Here is a 15,986-nt window from a genome sequence, read left to right as displayed (position 1 = left end):
CTGCCTGGGCATGTAGGTGGGCGCTGGGCATGGCGTGAGGCAGGAAAGAAGGGCTCCCGGGAAGGGTGCTCAAAGCGCCAGGTTTTGTGGCTTTTGCTTCCTGCTCCGGCTTTCCTGTGGGAGAGCAGGGCTTGGAGTTAGCAGCCTGTGTCCAAAAGTCCCAGGAGGGCCACCGCCATGGGGAGCCTTGACACGCTGGCCGAGTCGGTGGCCATCCCGGGGCTGAGACGGAGCCTGGCTGTGGGCGGGTGAGGGGCACCAGTCAGAGAGGTGGCGCAGTGTAGGGTCGGGGCAAGCCCTCCTGCAGGAACCCACTCCGGGGCGCGTGACCTCAGAGGAGTTCCCGCCATCTGCGCTTCAGCTCCCGCATCCGGAAACACGGGCGACCACCGTCCCTCCCGCGGACGGCGCTTCCCCGGAGCGGTCAAGTTGATGTGCACAGCCCTCGGCACAGGGCTGGGCCCTGCTGTGTGGGCTTGGCGCTGGGTGACCTCGACTGCAGGCCAAGGTGCCTGAGGCCCCGGGGGGGCTGCACGAAGGGTTCCACCAGCTGGGGCCCTGGTGGCCTTGGCCCGGAGCACTCTCACCCGGCGGGGAGGAAGACTCCAGCGGCTCGAGCTGGGGCTCATCCCAGGGAAAGATGCTGTGGGGCGGGGGCCTCCTGGGCCTCAGGCCCTGGGTGCAGCCGGGAGAGAGGCAGACCTAGACCCTCGGCTCACTCATTGGCTACTTTTTTAAAATTTTATCCCGCCCCCTTGCGGCTTTTTGCGCGCTGTCTGCTCCTGTGCCCACTCGCTATGCATTCTTCTGTGTCTGTATTTTTTGGTTTTTATTTAGTCCCCCCCACACCCCTTGCGCCTTGCTTGCTGTCTGCTCCCTGTGTCTGTTTGCTGTGTGCTCTTCTGTGTTTTTACTCGTCTCCCTTTTTGTTGCATCACCTTGCTGAGTCATCGCTCCACCGCATTTGCGGGCCTGCGGCTCTCTGCTGCGTGTGGGCGAGCCTGCCTTCCCAAGGAGGCCCCAGGACGCGAACCCAGGGCCTCCCGTATGGTAGGCGGGAGCCCAGCTGATTGAGCCACAGCTGCTTCCCACCTCGGCTACTTTTTAAAAATGTTTATGGGGGTACACACATCCAACACAAAATTCCCCATTTTCACCACTGTCAAGTATACCATTCAGAGCTGGCTGTTTTACTGTCGTAGCGTTTAACTGCTGTGTTTTTCCTCTCAAGAGATGCTGGGCCCTTCGTGATTTTGCCCCATGCCCCCTGAATCGAGGGGACGAGCCTCTGATGTGTTGGCAGCAGGAGACGCAGGTAAATACTGAAGCACAGTCCTCCATTCGCCGAGGTACGACGCACACGCCTAGGAGGAGGCTGCTGGCAGAATGGCCCAGAGACCCGACCATGCCCCGCTCCTCCACGATGAAAGTCAGGCCCTGGTGCTTGAACCATTCCACAGAAACCCTAAGCCTAACAGATGCCCCACTTGGAGGAAGGACCCTTAACCCAAGAGGGAAAGCCAAGAATAAATGGGTCATTGAACAGAGAAGAAAAACACCCAAGAGTTTAGAAGGGACAGAGAACTCAGAAGCATTTAGAAGCCACCTCTCCTACTTGAGGTAGGTCAAACTTTAAACCTGGGGTTACAGTCCTGCCCGGGTGCCTGCACATTAACGGGGCTGGCGAGAGGGCATCCGCCCGGCCCCTGGCCCGGGGAACCTCCGCTGCCTTCCCCCGGTCGCCGGGGCAGGGGCCGGGGCGCCACCTAGAGGCCGCGTGGCTTGGGCGCCGCGCCCCCTCCTCCCCACCGGGCCGGCCCAGCCCCCTTCCGGCCCCGACGTCCTGCTGCAAATCCAAATAAGCTCTCCCCGACTCAAACGTATACCTGGGAACCCGTGATTGCAACAAAACCACACGGAGCCAAGGTGTCTCTTTCTCCCACACATGGCATCGGATAATAAAAAGCCGGGACATAATTATACGCTTCTCAAGGCCCTGGAGAAAAATGATGTTGGTTTCGCGCATCACATAATTACCGTCTGAAGAGCTAAAGGGCTCTTATTTGCAAGCGATACCTAAAGCGAGCGCTGCACGAGAGTGGGGTTCGGGAAGGACCCCCACGCCCCGGGAGCTTCTCCCAGACTGCCAGGGCCCCCGGGGCAGAGGCCGGAGCTCAGAGGGTAACGCCCTCTCCCAGGAGAGAGCGCCCCCAGGGTGAGGGACCCCCAAATGTGCGTTTACACGCCCAGGATCACTCGGAGAGCAGAACTACGTTTTCTTCCTCAACAGTGCAGTGGCACAGTCGGAACCCACCCCTAAAGGGGTTCCTAACTGGTAGTGGGAGACTAACTAGTTTGGTGAAAAGGTGAAGACCAGAGGATTGAGAGCCCTGCAGCCTGAACCCACGTCCAGCCACCTCCTGGGTGCACGACCTTAGATAAGTTATTTGAAACCTCCGTGCCTCAGTTTTCTCAGCTACGGAGTGAGGATAATAATAGTGCCCGCCTCAGAGGGCTGCTAGGATCCTTGAGAATAGTGTCTGGTGCGGATAAGAGCGTAATATATGGAGCTGGTGCTAGAGCTGGTGAATGGTTGTCATTCTCGTTTCGTTCACTCAACAAGTATTTATTGAGCACCTGTATGTGCCAGGCCCTGGGCACCAGCTCTTACCTATGACACCACACAACACAGGAACCATCTTGATGTCTGTAAGTAAAACCTGGCTGCAGGGAAGTGCACAAAGGAGAATTGTACAGCCCAATCACTAATCCAAAGATAAAGGCACCCATTGAAACCACCAGGGAGATGGAGAAACCCAGGCTACTTCAAAGTACCCACACCAGTACTGCTGGGCCACGAACAATCATTCATTCATTTTTATTGCTGTATAGTATTCCATTGAGTGAATGGAAGGATTCTCACTTAAATCCCTGGCCCAGAGTTTCTCAAAAGTAGTGTTACTGCCCCTCATTCACGTTTCTAGACCACTTTCCCTCCCTTCTCCCTAGAAGCCCCCAGCTTTGACTCTCATGGCACTGGAGCATACCATCTGTTATCCCTCCTCGGGGCAATCACTTCCTACCCACGGGCCGTGCCCCGGTCACTCTCATCCTTCTCCTCTCATCTTTCATGGTATTTCAAGCTCCACACAGATGGTCCTCTCACTACCCTGCTTCTCTCCTTGACCTCCCCTCCTCCAAAAACCAACCCTCCTCTACCCTGCTCAGCCGCTCATTTCCATGATCACACCTTGACCCTGTCATTCACTTCCCTCCAAGTTCTCACTGTCAAACATTGCACTCTCCAAGTCCACCTCCCACCCCCTCTCCCACTGCCCGTCTCCAACCAGCTTTCAGCTCCTCCCACCTTTGCTCCACTGGCCGTTTTCTCCCTCCTCTTCCCTCTTCACCCACTCAGAGGCCACAGTCAATCTTTCCAGTCATCCCTGCTGGGGACTGGATCATGTTCCCCACAAGGGCACGTTCCAGCCCTAACTCCCGGTCCGGTGGGTGTGAGCCCATTTGAAATGAGGATTTTGAAGATGTTATTAGTTAAGGTGCACCCAAGCAGAATGAGGTGGGTCTTCATCCAATGTGGCTGAAGTTCTTAGGAAAAAAGGAATTTGGACAGAGAAGTAGAAGGCAGGGGAGAGAGAGAGTGCTGGGGACAGAGGCCGAGATGCCCAGTTTTGGTTGTGTTGTTTGCCTTTTTCTCATTGAGCTGAAATTCTGCATGAAACTAATGCACGTTAGAAATTAGTCCTTTATCAGGTATGTGCATTGCAAATGCCTTCTCCCTGTCCCATCCTGCATTTTCACCCTCTTGATGAATATTTGATGTTCATTTGATGAACAGAGGTTCTAGAATTCTGATCTAGTCTAATTCATCATTTTCATGTTTTAAAAAAAACTTCAACTTTTTTGAGGTGTAATTTACATACAATAAAATAACCTATTTTACATATATATTTCAATGAATTTTGACAAACATATACACCCATGTAACCATCACCCCAACAAAGATACAGAATATTTCTGTCGTTCAAAAAAGTTACCCTGGGAAGCGGATTTGACTCAACTAATAGAGCACCCGCCTACCACATGGGAGGTCCAGGGTTCAAACCCAGAGCCTCCTGACCTGTGTGGAGCTGGCCCATGTGCAGTGCTGATGCACTCAAGGAGTGCTGTGCCACGCAGGGGTGTCCCCTGCATAGGGGAACCCCACACACAAGGAGTGTGCCCCGTAAGGAGAGCTGCTCAGCGCAAAAGAAAGTGCAGCTGTCCAGGAGTGGCACCACACACACGGAGAGCTGATGCAGCAAGATGACGCAACAAAGAGAGACACAGATTCCCAGTGTCACTGAATATAAGCAGACACAGAAGAACACACAGCAAATGGACACAGAGAGCGGACTACGGGGTGGGGAGAAGACAGGGAAGGGGAGAGAAATAAATAAATAAATCTTAAAAAAAAAAAGTTACCCCGTGGACCTTTGCAGTCAATACCCACCACCGCCAGCCTAGGTGACGCCGACTGACCTTCTGTCACTATAGAATAGTTTTGCCTGTTCTAAAATTTCATATAAATCAAATCATATAGTGATGTACTCTTTCATGTCTGGCTTTTTTTGATTTCCATTCTTACCTTTATTGTTTCCTTCCTTTTACATGCTTTGGGTTTAACTTGTTCATCTTTTTCTAGCTCCTTAAGTATGGATAATTGACTTTAGACCTTACTTTTCTAATGTGCTCCTTTAACAGTATAAATTTACCTCTGAGCACTATTTAAGATGTATCCCACACATTTTGATGTATTGTATTTTCATTTCCATTGAGTTTAAAACATTTTCCAGATTTCCTTGTGGTTTTGTCTTTGACTCATGGCTTTTTTAGAAGTGTGTTGCTTAATTTCCAAGTATTGGTAGATTTTCTAGATGTCTTTCTGTTGATATTGTATTTGAACATATTCTGTATGATTTCAAACCTTTTAAATGTTCTGAACTTGTTTTATATCCCTGCTTATAGCCTACTTTAGAGACTGCTCTATGTGCACTTGAAAATTATGCTGTGAAGTGTTGTTCAAATATTCTCTGCTCTTTTTGATTTCCTGTCTATTTGTTTTACCAGTTACTCTGAGAGAAATAACCTCTCTAGTCATAGTTGTGGATTTGACTATGTTTCCTTTCAGTGGTCAGTTTCTGCTTCATGTCTTTTGAAGTCCCTTTATTAAGTGCAGCCATATTTAGAATTTTTATACCTTCTTGAAGTTACCCTTTTATCATTATGAAATGTTCCACTTGATTGCTGAAAATATTTCATGTCCTGAAGCCTATTTTGTCTGCTATTAATGTGGCACCTTCAGCTTCCTTTTGATTCATGTCAATATGTTACATCTTTTTCCATTTTTTTACTTTTAACCAATTGTGTCTATATTTCAAGTGTTTTTTTCTTTTCTTTTCTTGTATAACTGCATTTAGTAGTAGAATCCGGCCTTTATATGCAGTGTGACAATCTTTGCCTTTTAATTGGAAAACGTATACACTTACATCTAATGAAATTATCATTGCGCTTGATTTTAAATCTATTATTTGCTATTTTTAAAATTTCTTGCTTTGAAATAATTTCAAACTTACATGACAGTTGCAAAAATAATATAAACCCCGTACAGAGAACACCAACATGCCTCTGCCCCCTCAGATATCCAGAGCCACCAATTTTAACATTTTGACACATTTGCTGTATCATTCTACCTATCTATTCATTTATCACTTTATCTATATCTGACTATTTCTGAATATTTGAGAGTAGGTTGTATATATCATGTTCCTTGAATGCATAATACTTCTTTTTTAAAAAAAATTTATTTATTTATTTATTTAAACCCCCCCCCCCCCCCCCCCCGTTGTCTGTTCTCTGTGTCTATTTGCTGCGTCTTATTTCTTTGTCCGCTTCTGTTGTCGTCAGCGGCATGGGAAGTGTGGGCGGCGCCATTCCTGGGCAGGCTGCACTTTCTTTCACGCTGGGCGGCTCTCCTTACAGGGCGCACTCCTTGCGTGTGGGGCTCCCCTACGCGGGGGACACCCCTGCGTGGCTAGGCACTCCCTGCGCGCATCAGCACTGCGCATGGGCCAGCTCCCACACGGGTCAAGGAGGCCCGGGGTTTGAACCGCGGACCTCCCACATGGTAGACGGACGCCCTAACCACTGGGCCAAGTCTACTTCCCTAATAATAATTTCTTGATGTTATTCAATACCCATTTCCTCTTCAAATGTCCCTTGCCTCGAAAATGATGTCAAAAGAGTCTGCACTTAAAATCTATTCTCAGTGTCTCTGTGCTGGTCCAGGACCAGAGAAGACATTAAACGGTGCCCCCCCGCCGCCCCCACCACGGATCGCAGCAGGTGCACTTCTTAAGAACAAGGATATTCCCTTATGCAACCATCTGAAGTGCAGCCCAAACTCAAGAAATTTAACATTGATAAAAGGTTTAGTCTATATTCCAATTTTTAATTTTCATTTATTTTCAATTGTGGTAAAATGTATATAACATAAAAATCATTTTAGACTTCTAGGTGGGACCAAAGTGAGGTGGCAGGGCAGGGGCCCACAGCTCTGGCAGCAGCGGTGGCCTCACAGCACCTCCCGTTGTGACGCGCATGCTCTGGGGCTTCGCTGGCCTCTCGGTGCCCTGGTTCGTCCCACGGAGTTATCTCCACCATGTGGGTGACCTCTTCAGTTTCCTGCCATCTCCTTTGGCTGATGGCAATTCTGACCCAAATTCAACCCTCTCTTTGGACCACAACTGAAAAATGAAACCATCTGGTAACTCAAGTATCATTGGCCTACAGGGCTCAAGTCACTGGGGTCAGGAAGAGAATTCCTCTAGATGCAAGCCACCTCCAACCCCAGACCACCGTCCTCGACTCACCCATGAGGGCATCAGCTGCGGTAAACATTCACAACACACTTGCATATCTTATTCTAAAATACAGAACTTTTTCCTGTGAACTTTTTTACATTTTGATGAATTACAGGCCTACATAACCTATACTGTGCCGACTCTACAAAACAAGCAGGCAGTTTTCTGACATGGAAGGCATTCTTTTGAGAAATATGGTACTCTCTTCTTGGAATCTATGGTTTTGAAAATGGCCCCCACCTGTTCACATCTGGGAGAATCAGCAGTAGTGTTTAAGACCAGCCCAGAAACTGCTGCAAGACACCTAAAACTCCAGTGAGGTAGTCAATATGAAAGCTTGTTCAGGCAAGCGGACTTGGCCCAGTGGTTAGGGCGTCCGTCTACCACGTGGGAGGTCCGCGGTTCAAACCCCGGGCCTCCTTGACCCGTGTGGAGCTGGCCTATGCGCAGTGCTGATGCGCGCAAGGAGTGCCCTGCCATGCAGGGGTGTCCCCTGTGTAGGGGAGCCCCACGTGCAAGGAGTGCGCCCTGTAAGGAGAGCCGCCCAACACGAAAGAAAGTGCAGCCTGCCCAGGAACAGCGCCGCACACACATTTCTTAATTGGGTCGTGTGTCTTCTTGTTATTGAGTTGTAGGAGTTCTTTACATGTTCTGGATATTAAACCCTTATCAGATAGCTGACTCACAATTATTTTCTCCCATTCTGTAGGTTTTCTTTTTACTCTCTTTATAATGTCCTTTGATGTAAAACAGTTTTTCATTTAAAAAAAAGTTTTTCATTTTGACAAAGTCTGTTTTACCTGCTTTTTTTTTCTTTTGTTGCATGTGCTTTTGGCGTAAAGTGTAAACATCCATTGCCTACTCCAACTCCTGAAGATATTTCTCTAAGTTTTTTCGTAAGAGTTTTATAGGACCTGATGCTTCTAAGAGTTTTATGGCTTTATCTCATATATTTAAGTCATTGATACATTTTTAATTACTTTTTTTTAAAAATTATTTATTTTTTAATTTCTCTCTCCTTCCCCCCCACTGTTGTCTGTTCTCTGTGTCCATCCGCCTTGTGTTCTTCTGTGTCTGCTTGCATTCTTGTTAGCAGCACTGGGAATCTGTGTCTCTTTTTGTCGCATCATCTTTCTGTGTCAGCTCTCTGTGTGTGCAGTGCCACTCCTGGGCAGGCTAGGCTTTTTTCATGTGGTACGGTTCTCCTTATGGGGTGCACTCCTCGTGCATGGGGCTCCCCTACACGGGGCACACCCTGTGTGGCACAGCATTCCTTGTGCACATCAGCACTGCGCATGGGCCAGCTCACCACACAGGTCAGAAGGCCCTGGGTTTGAACCCAGGACCTCCCATGTGGTAGGCAGATGCTCTATCAGTTGAGCCAAATCCGCTTCCCTGAATTACTTTTTGTTTATGGTGAGAGGTAGGGATTCATATACATTCTTTTGTATGTAGATTTCCAGTTGTCCCAGCACCATTTGTTAAAGAGACTATTCTTGCTTCATTGAATGGATTTGGCACTCTTGTCAAAAATCAACTGGCTAAAGATATGTGGATTTATCTCTGGATTTTCAATTTTATTTCATTGGTCTATATGTTTATCCTTATGCCAGTACCATACTGTGCTAATTACTGTAGCTCGGTAGTGAGTTTTGAAATCAGGAAGTTAGAGTCCTCCAACTTTATTCTTCTTTTTTAAGATGGTTGTGGATAAAGGATGTTGGTTTTTTTCAATGCCTTTTCTATATCAAGTGAGATGATCATTTTTCCCCCTTCATTCTATTAGTGTGTGAATTGCATTGATTGATTTTCTTATGTCGAACTATCCCTGCATCCCTGGAATAAAACCCCCTTGGTCATAGCGTATAATTCTTTTAATATACTGTTAGATTTGGTTTGCCAGTAATTTGTTAAGGATTTTTGCACCTATATTTACTCTTTATTTACTCCTCTTGTTCTGTGTAGCTGATTTAAGTACCAGAGTAATGCTGGGCTCATAGAATGGCTTAGGAAGTAATCCCTCCTTTTCAATTTTTGGAAGAGTTTGAGGATTGATGTTAATTTCCTTTAAATGTTTGGTGAATTCAGCAATGACACTATCTGGTCCTGGACTTTTCTGGAATGGTTTTTTTATTACTGATTCAATCTCTTTACCTTTTTTTTTTTTTTTTTTCAAAAATATGGAACGCTACACGAATTTGCGTGTCATCCTTGCGCAGGGGCCATGCTAATCTTCTCTGTATCGTTCCAATTTTAGTATATGTGCTGCCGAAGCGAGCACAAATCTTTTTACTTTTTTAACAGTCTGTTGAGATCTTCTATTTCTTCTTGTGTCAGATTAGGTAACTTGCATGTTTTTAGGAATTTGACCATTTCATCGCGGTTATATAATTTGTTGGTGTATAACTGTTCATAGTACCCTCTTATAATCCTTTTTATTTCTGTAAAGTCGGTAGTAATGTCCCCACTTTCATTCCTGATTTAGTTATTTGTATCTACTCTTGCTTTGCCAGTATGGCTAAAGGCTTGTTGATTTTATTCATCTTTTCAAAAAACATCTTTTGGTTTTGTTGATTCCCTCTATTGTTTCTCTATTCTCTACTTCATTTATCTCCGCTCTAATCTTTACTGTTTACTTCCTTCTACTTACTTTGGGTTTAGTTCGCTCTTCTTGTTGTAGTTTGTTGTGTGATGTTAGGTTATAGATTGGTGATCTTTCTTCTTTTTTAATGTCAGTATTTAAAGTGGTAAACTTCCCTCTGAGCATGCCTTCGCTGTATCCCATAAGGTTTGATATGTTGTGCTTTTGTTTTAATTTGTCTCAAGATATTTCCTAATCTCCCTTGTGATTTCTCCTTTCATCCATTGATTTGTTTGATGGTGTTATATATTTCCAGATATTAGTAAATTTTCCAGATTTCCTTCCTTTATTGATTTCTAGCTTTATTCCATTGTGGTCTGAGAAGACACTTTGTATGATTTAAGTATTTTTAAATGTATTTAGATTTGATTTGTAGCCTAATATGTGGTTTATCATGGAAAATGATCCATGTGCACTTGGGGAAAATGTATATGATGCTGCTGTTGAGCAGAGTGTTCTATATATTCCCATTAGGTGACTGATCAATAGTGTTGTTTAAGTTCTCTACTTCCTTATTGATCTTCTGTTCAGATATATCAGCAGTTATTGAAAGTGTTGTATTGAAGTCTCCAACTATTACTGTAGAACAATTTCTCCCTTATGTTTAAAAATCGTTATCCGGATGGAAACTTTTATCAATATATGATATCCTTCTTTGTCTCTTGTAATCTTTTTTGACTTCAAGTCTTTAGTCTGACAATACTATATAGCCATTCCAGCTCTATTTTGATGACTGTTTGTGTGGAATACCTTTTTCCATTCAACCTTATGTGTCATTGTACCTAAATTGAATTTATTGTAGACAGTATATACATTGATCATGCTTTTGCATTCAATCTGCCAATCTCTAGATTCTAATCAGAAAGTTTAATTCATTGACATTTAGGTTAATAACTTACAAGAAAGAATTTACTGCTGCCATTCAGCTATTTGTTTTATGTATGTCTTGCATGTTTTTTACTCATCAATTACTCCATTACTACCAGTATTAGTCAGTCAAAGGGGTGCTGATGCTAAGTACCAGAAACCTGTTGGCTTTTATAAAGGGTATTTATTTGGGGCAGAAGCTTACAGTCACAAGGCCCTAAAGAGTAAGTTATTTCCTTCACCAAAGTCTGTTGCCACATGTTGGAGCAAGATGGCTGCTGGTCTCTGTGAGGGCTCAGCCTTCCTCTTCCTCTCAAGGCTCCACGGTCCCAGCTTCTTCCAATCTCAGCTGTAGGTTGGTGCAAGCCTCCTTTCTCTTCCCAGGGCTTCTCTCTTTCTGGGCTCAGCTGCTCTGCTCTCTCCACAAGGCCAGCTGTAATCTAGCAGGTGAACAGCTCGGCTCTGTCCCCAGGGCTCCAGCATCAAAACTCAGCTCTCTCCTCAGCCGGCTGTGCCTGCCGTGTTCTGTGTGAGTGTCTGCCCACCAAGGAGGTGGGGACTCAGTGTCCTACTGAATTAAAACCCTAATCTTAATTTAGTCAAGTAGAAGTGAAATCTCTGAATTTATGCAATCAAAGGGTATCATGCCAGAGAAACAGGCCAGTTTACAAGCATAATCAAATATCCTTTTTGGAATTCATAAATAATATCAAACTGCCACACTCCACAGTCTGAATTCCAAAAAGACATTATAATATTAAAAAAAACCTTACTTCAGTAACAATGCTAAATTCAAAATCACATCGCAATCAGTTTATAGAAATAGAGCTTGTCTTGAGGTAAGGTCCTGTCTGGCTGTAGACCTTAGAAACTTACAATTTATCTGCTTCCAAAACACAAAGGGAGAGACAAAGAATAAACATTTGCATTACCATAAGGAGAAATTGGGAGGGAAACATGAGTCACTGGTCCCCTACAGTTTGGTAAACCTGCAGGCGTGCTTCATTAGATTTCAGAGTCTGAGACCAATGCTCCTTCCTTTTTCTTATGACTTCAAGTAACTCTCTAATGTCCTTTTATTCAGTCTGAAGGTATCCCTTTATCATTTCTTGAAGGGCAGGTCTTCTGGTAAAGAACTCTTCCTGCTTTTGTTTATTTGTGAATGCCTTAATTTCTCCTTATTTTTGAAAAATAATTTTGCTAGATACAGAATTCTTGGTTGACAGTTTTTTTCTTTAAGGACTTTAAATATGCCATCCCCCACCTTCTGCTCCCCATGATTTGTGATGAGAAATCTGCTGTTAAACTTATTGGGATCCCTTATATGTGACAATTTGCTTTCACCTCCTCTTTGTTTTTTGGATTTCGACAATTTCTCTATAAGGTGACTTGGTGTACATCTCTTAAGAGTCTGTACTGCCTGGAGTTCATTGAGCTTCATGCCTTTTATCAAATGGGGTGTGTTTTCAATCATCATTTCTTTGAATACTTTTTCTGCCCCCTTCTCTCTTTCTTGTTCTTCTGGAATTCCAATGAATCATATGTTGGCACGTTTGATAGTGTCCCACTATCCTTCATGCTCTGTTCTTTTTTATTATATTTTCTTTCCCCTCCTGACACTGGTAATTTCAATTGCCTTGCCTTCAAGTTTGTGGATCCTTAATTCTGCCTGTTCAAATCTGCTGTTGAATCTAAATAATGTTTTGGGTTTTCTTTTTCATTTCAATTATTGTACTTAGAAGTTCCAAAATACCAGTTTGATTCCTCTTCATAATTTCCATCTCATTCTGTCCAGACAATGTTTTCCTAATTTCCTTGAGTTCTGTGTAAATGCATTCCTTAGCACATTGACTATATTTAAGATGGTTGATTTAAAGTTCTTGACTAATAGTTCCGATATATGAGCTTCCTCGATGAATAAGCCCCACTTTCCTGTTCCTTCTTTGCTTCGTAATTGTTTTGTAGGAATCTGGATGTTCTGAATGTCATGGTTGTATAACTCTCACCCTACCCCCTCCCCTCCTCCCCCACAACCACAGGCCTGCCAAGCCAGATAAAAGGAAGCCTCCTGGCTCGCATGATAACCGCAAACTTCTGCTTCTGCATAAGCCCGCTTACATGAACCTTATCAAGCCACGCCAGCTAAGCCTACCTGCCCTGTAAAAAACTCCCCACTGCCTGAAAAGCGCGCGCTCCTCTCCTTACCTGAGAGTACCGCCCGGCAGGGTTTCCTCCAATAAAGCCTGATTCCGACTCTGGCCCAGAGAATTTTCTTACAATGGTGTCGTGATGCTGGGCATCTGGCTCTCCCACTTCTCTGGGACTGCTAGTTATTTTTCTTGTTGCTGTTGTTGTTGGGGACTGGAGCCATCATTTTGTGATTTTTCCAAACTCTTTTTGCTCCCAAACAGAAAATGGAAAGAGAAAAGAAAGCGGGAGAAAAGGTACTGCTGGTCAAGACTCCTCTGCTGCTTTTGCCTGAGGCGGTGGGGTCAATACCTCCCTCAGACACAGCTCCCCAGCCCCTGACGCAGCTGGTCAAAAGCAGTGGTCAGCTCCCAGACCACCAAGCCCTGGACTGCGGAGGGCTAGGTCCTTTCAGCCCACCCTGACGTAAGTCAGCTCCTCCAGGAGCCTGGACTTCAGCCCCTCCTCTGCCTGCCGCGTGATGAGGGCGTGGGGGATGGTAGCTGCGCCACCACTGTTCCCTGCGTTTGCCAGCCCCTTCCTCCACTCCTCCTGGGTGCTGCCCGCTCTTCCCCTAGACAACCAGGTTTCCATAGTTGAGTCCGACAGTTCTGCCCAGTTCAATAGCCGACTTGGGGGAGGGACTGATTCCTGGGGCTTCCTACTCTGCCAGCCTCACTCAATCCCCTTTGGGCTTAAATTTTACATCCTAAATATATGTCAGTCTCATTTGGTTTGATGCCAACTGAACTTCAATAACATACATACACTATGTTCCTATACCCCTCTTTCCCCTGGCTTTTATGTAGTTACATCATAAATGACGTACTTATACCTGAGTCTAAAACCATTGATTAATCATTACTCTTTATGCCTTTGCCTTTCAGATCCTGCAGGAAGTAAAAAGTGGTGTTAGAAACCAAATATAGAATAGTGCTGCCATATATATGTACTATGTCACTACCTTTACTGGCGATCTTTATGCTTTATGCAACTTCAATCGTCTAGTGTCCCTTCTATAAACCTGCGGAAATCCCATTGCAATTTCTTGTAGGGCTGGTCTAGTTGTGTGAACTGCCTCAAGTTTTTCTTTTTTTTTAATCCAAGAATGTCTTAATCTCTCTCTCATTTTTAAAAGACAGCTTGCTGAATAGAGAGTTCTTTTTTTTTTTTTTTTTAGGTTTTGGATTATGTTTATTTTTTTTTTTAATATTTATTTATTTATTTTTTTAAATTACATTAAAAAAAATATATGAGGTCCCATTCAACCCCACCACCCCCGCCCCCCACTCCCCCCACAGCAACACTCTCTCCCATCATCGTGATACATCCATTGCACCTGGTAAGTTCATCTCTGAGCATCACTGCACCCCATAGTCAATGGTCCACATCATAGCCCAGACTCTCTCACGTTCCATCCAGTGGGCCCTGGGGGGATCTACAGTGTCCCGTAATTGTCCGTGAAGCACTATCCAGGACAACTCCACGTCCCGAAAACGCCTCCACATCTCATCTCTTCCTCCCGTTCCCCACACCCAGCAGCCCCCATGGCTACCGTTCCCACACCCATTCCACATTTTCTCTGTGGACATTGGATTGGTTGTGTCCATTGCACACCTATGTCAAGTGAGGGCTTAGATTGCACATGGGTACTGGATGCACTCTTCCCACTTCTAGTTGTAGACACTCTAGGCTCCATGTTGTGGTGGTTGACCTTCTTCAACTCCATGTTAGCTGAGTGAAGTAAGTCCAATAAGTCAAAGTATAGGAGCTGAAGTCTGTTGAGGCTCTGGGCCTGGGTGTCATATTATCAGTCCAGAGATTCAAATCCCCTACATATATCTTAAACCCAGCACCAACTACAATTCCAATAAAGTAGCATGCAAGTCTTGTGAAAAGAGATCCCCTCTGAGTCCATTTCCATCATGCAGAAACACCAGCTCCAAAGAAGGGCCATCTGTCATGGCAGTGAACCCCTTCTGCCATGACCATAGAACCCGTGGTTCTCTTTATCCCTCAAAAGAACCAATACCTGGGGTTGTATCTACCTTATCTGTCTCTTAGACTCTGTTCAGTTGTACATAGGGGTATTCCTTCTGACAACCTCCAGACTCTTTTTTAGAGACTCACAGCCTTATAATCTCATTTCTCCTTTCCATTTCCCCCTTACATTAGGTCAAACCGCTTCCCGAAGTCATGTTATTATATGTAGACAGGTATATTCTGCTGTTCCGCATTGAATCTTTAATTCAAGGTCATTTTCTAGTTGCTTCTTCAGCTGGTATGTGGTAGTGATCCCTCGGTGCCAGGGAGGCTCATCCCCGGGTGTCGTGTCCCACGCTGGGGGGAATGCATCACATCTACACGCTGAGTTTGGCTGTGAGAGTGGTCACATTTGAGTAACATGAAGGCTGTCAGGAGGAAACCCCCAGGCACAATGCTACTCTAGGCCTTGTTCTTATTGCAGGTGCATAGGCTCAAAAGTGTAGCCATTAGTATCAAGAGCCCACTGTTGGGCCCTCCTTCCTTCCTGGTTCTTGCCGTTGCACCTGGAGGATTGCCGCTGCTCTCCCAGGGCCCACAACAGTGACCCCCCGGCCAGGAGCCCAGTACCCCCCCAGCTGTTGTTTTTAATTGTTTCCACTATGAGTATATATAGACATTACTATATACCCTGGGCATATGCCCTGTATAACTCCCTGTCAACCATATATATCCTGTCAATAACATCCCATATCAGTATTCCTCCGCTGCCATTGTTGAACCACTCTGTGATCCAAAACTTCCCGTAAAGTGAATCCCAACATAATGTCAGCTTCAGAAGAGTCTTAGATCACCAAAATTCATATATACAATATACAGTATTTCCCCAGATCCACCATAAAACCTTTTCCCTTCCACAGCAATAATCTTTTAACTTATTCATATCATATTTCCTGAAACTGATGTACAGATTCCGAAACTATAGTTTTCAAACAAGGTAACATTTGTGCTTACTATGTGGTCCATACTTTAGGTTGTACAGTTTTCTAAATTTTTTAGTTATCCTATGTTTTGTCTTATGGTTTTCATTATTAGTCTGTCGTCCCCTATATGTTTTTGGTGTAATATTAGCTGTTTTATATTCATCCTCGTGTACTCTCACATAACTCCTCTTTTGCCCCCTTATTTACCTTTGTTCCATCCATTGCACGTCCACTTTCCCCTCCCCTTAGGGCCCACAACGCCTGCCAATCTAATGCCCTGGGAGCCGTCCTTTCTCACGAGAGATACAGTTCTGAATAGAGAGTTCTTGGTGGCAGTTTTTTACATCACTTTTTTTTAGGAGGTACTGGGGATTGAACCCAGGACCTCATACACGAGAAGCAGGT

The 15,986-nt window shown here is 45.0% G+C and overlaps 1 non-coding gene across 1 annotated transcript; it reads right to left on the bottom strand.

The window, feature by feature from the left end:
- Nucleotides 1-9,094: 9,094 nt before the first annotated feature.
- LOC111763290 (U6 spliceosomal RNA) lies at nucleotides 9,095-9,201 on the bottom strand. Its single transcript, XR_002796179.1, has one exon. It is a non-coding gene; the product is annotated as a U6 spliceosomal RNA (small nuclear RNA).
- Between the last annotated feature and the right edge of the window lie 6,785 nt (nucleotides 9,202-15,986).

This window comes from Dasypus novemcinctus, chromosome 9 (genome assembly GCF_030445035.2).
Source record: "Dasypus novemcinctus isolate mDasNov1 chromosome 9, mDasNov1.1.hap2, whole genome shotgun sequence".
NCBI lineage: Eukaryota > Metazoa > Chordata > Mammalia > Cingulata > Dasypodidae > Dasypus > Dasypus novemcinctus.
Note: the sequence above shows the minus strand (reverse complement) of the source record. Positions and strands in the feature narration are given on the sequence as shown.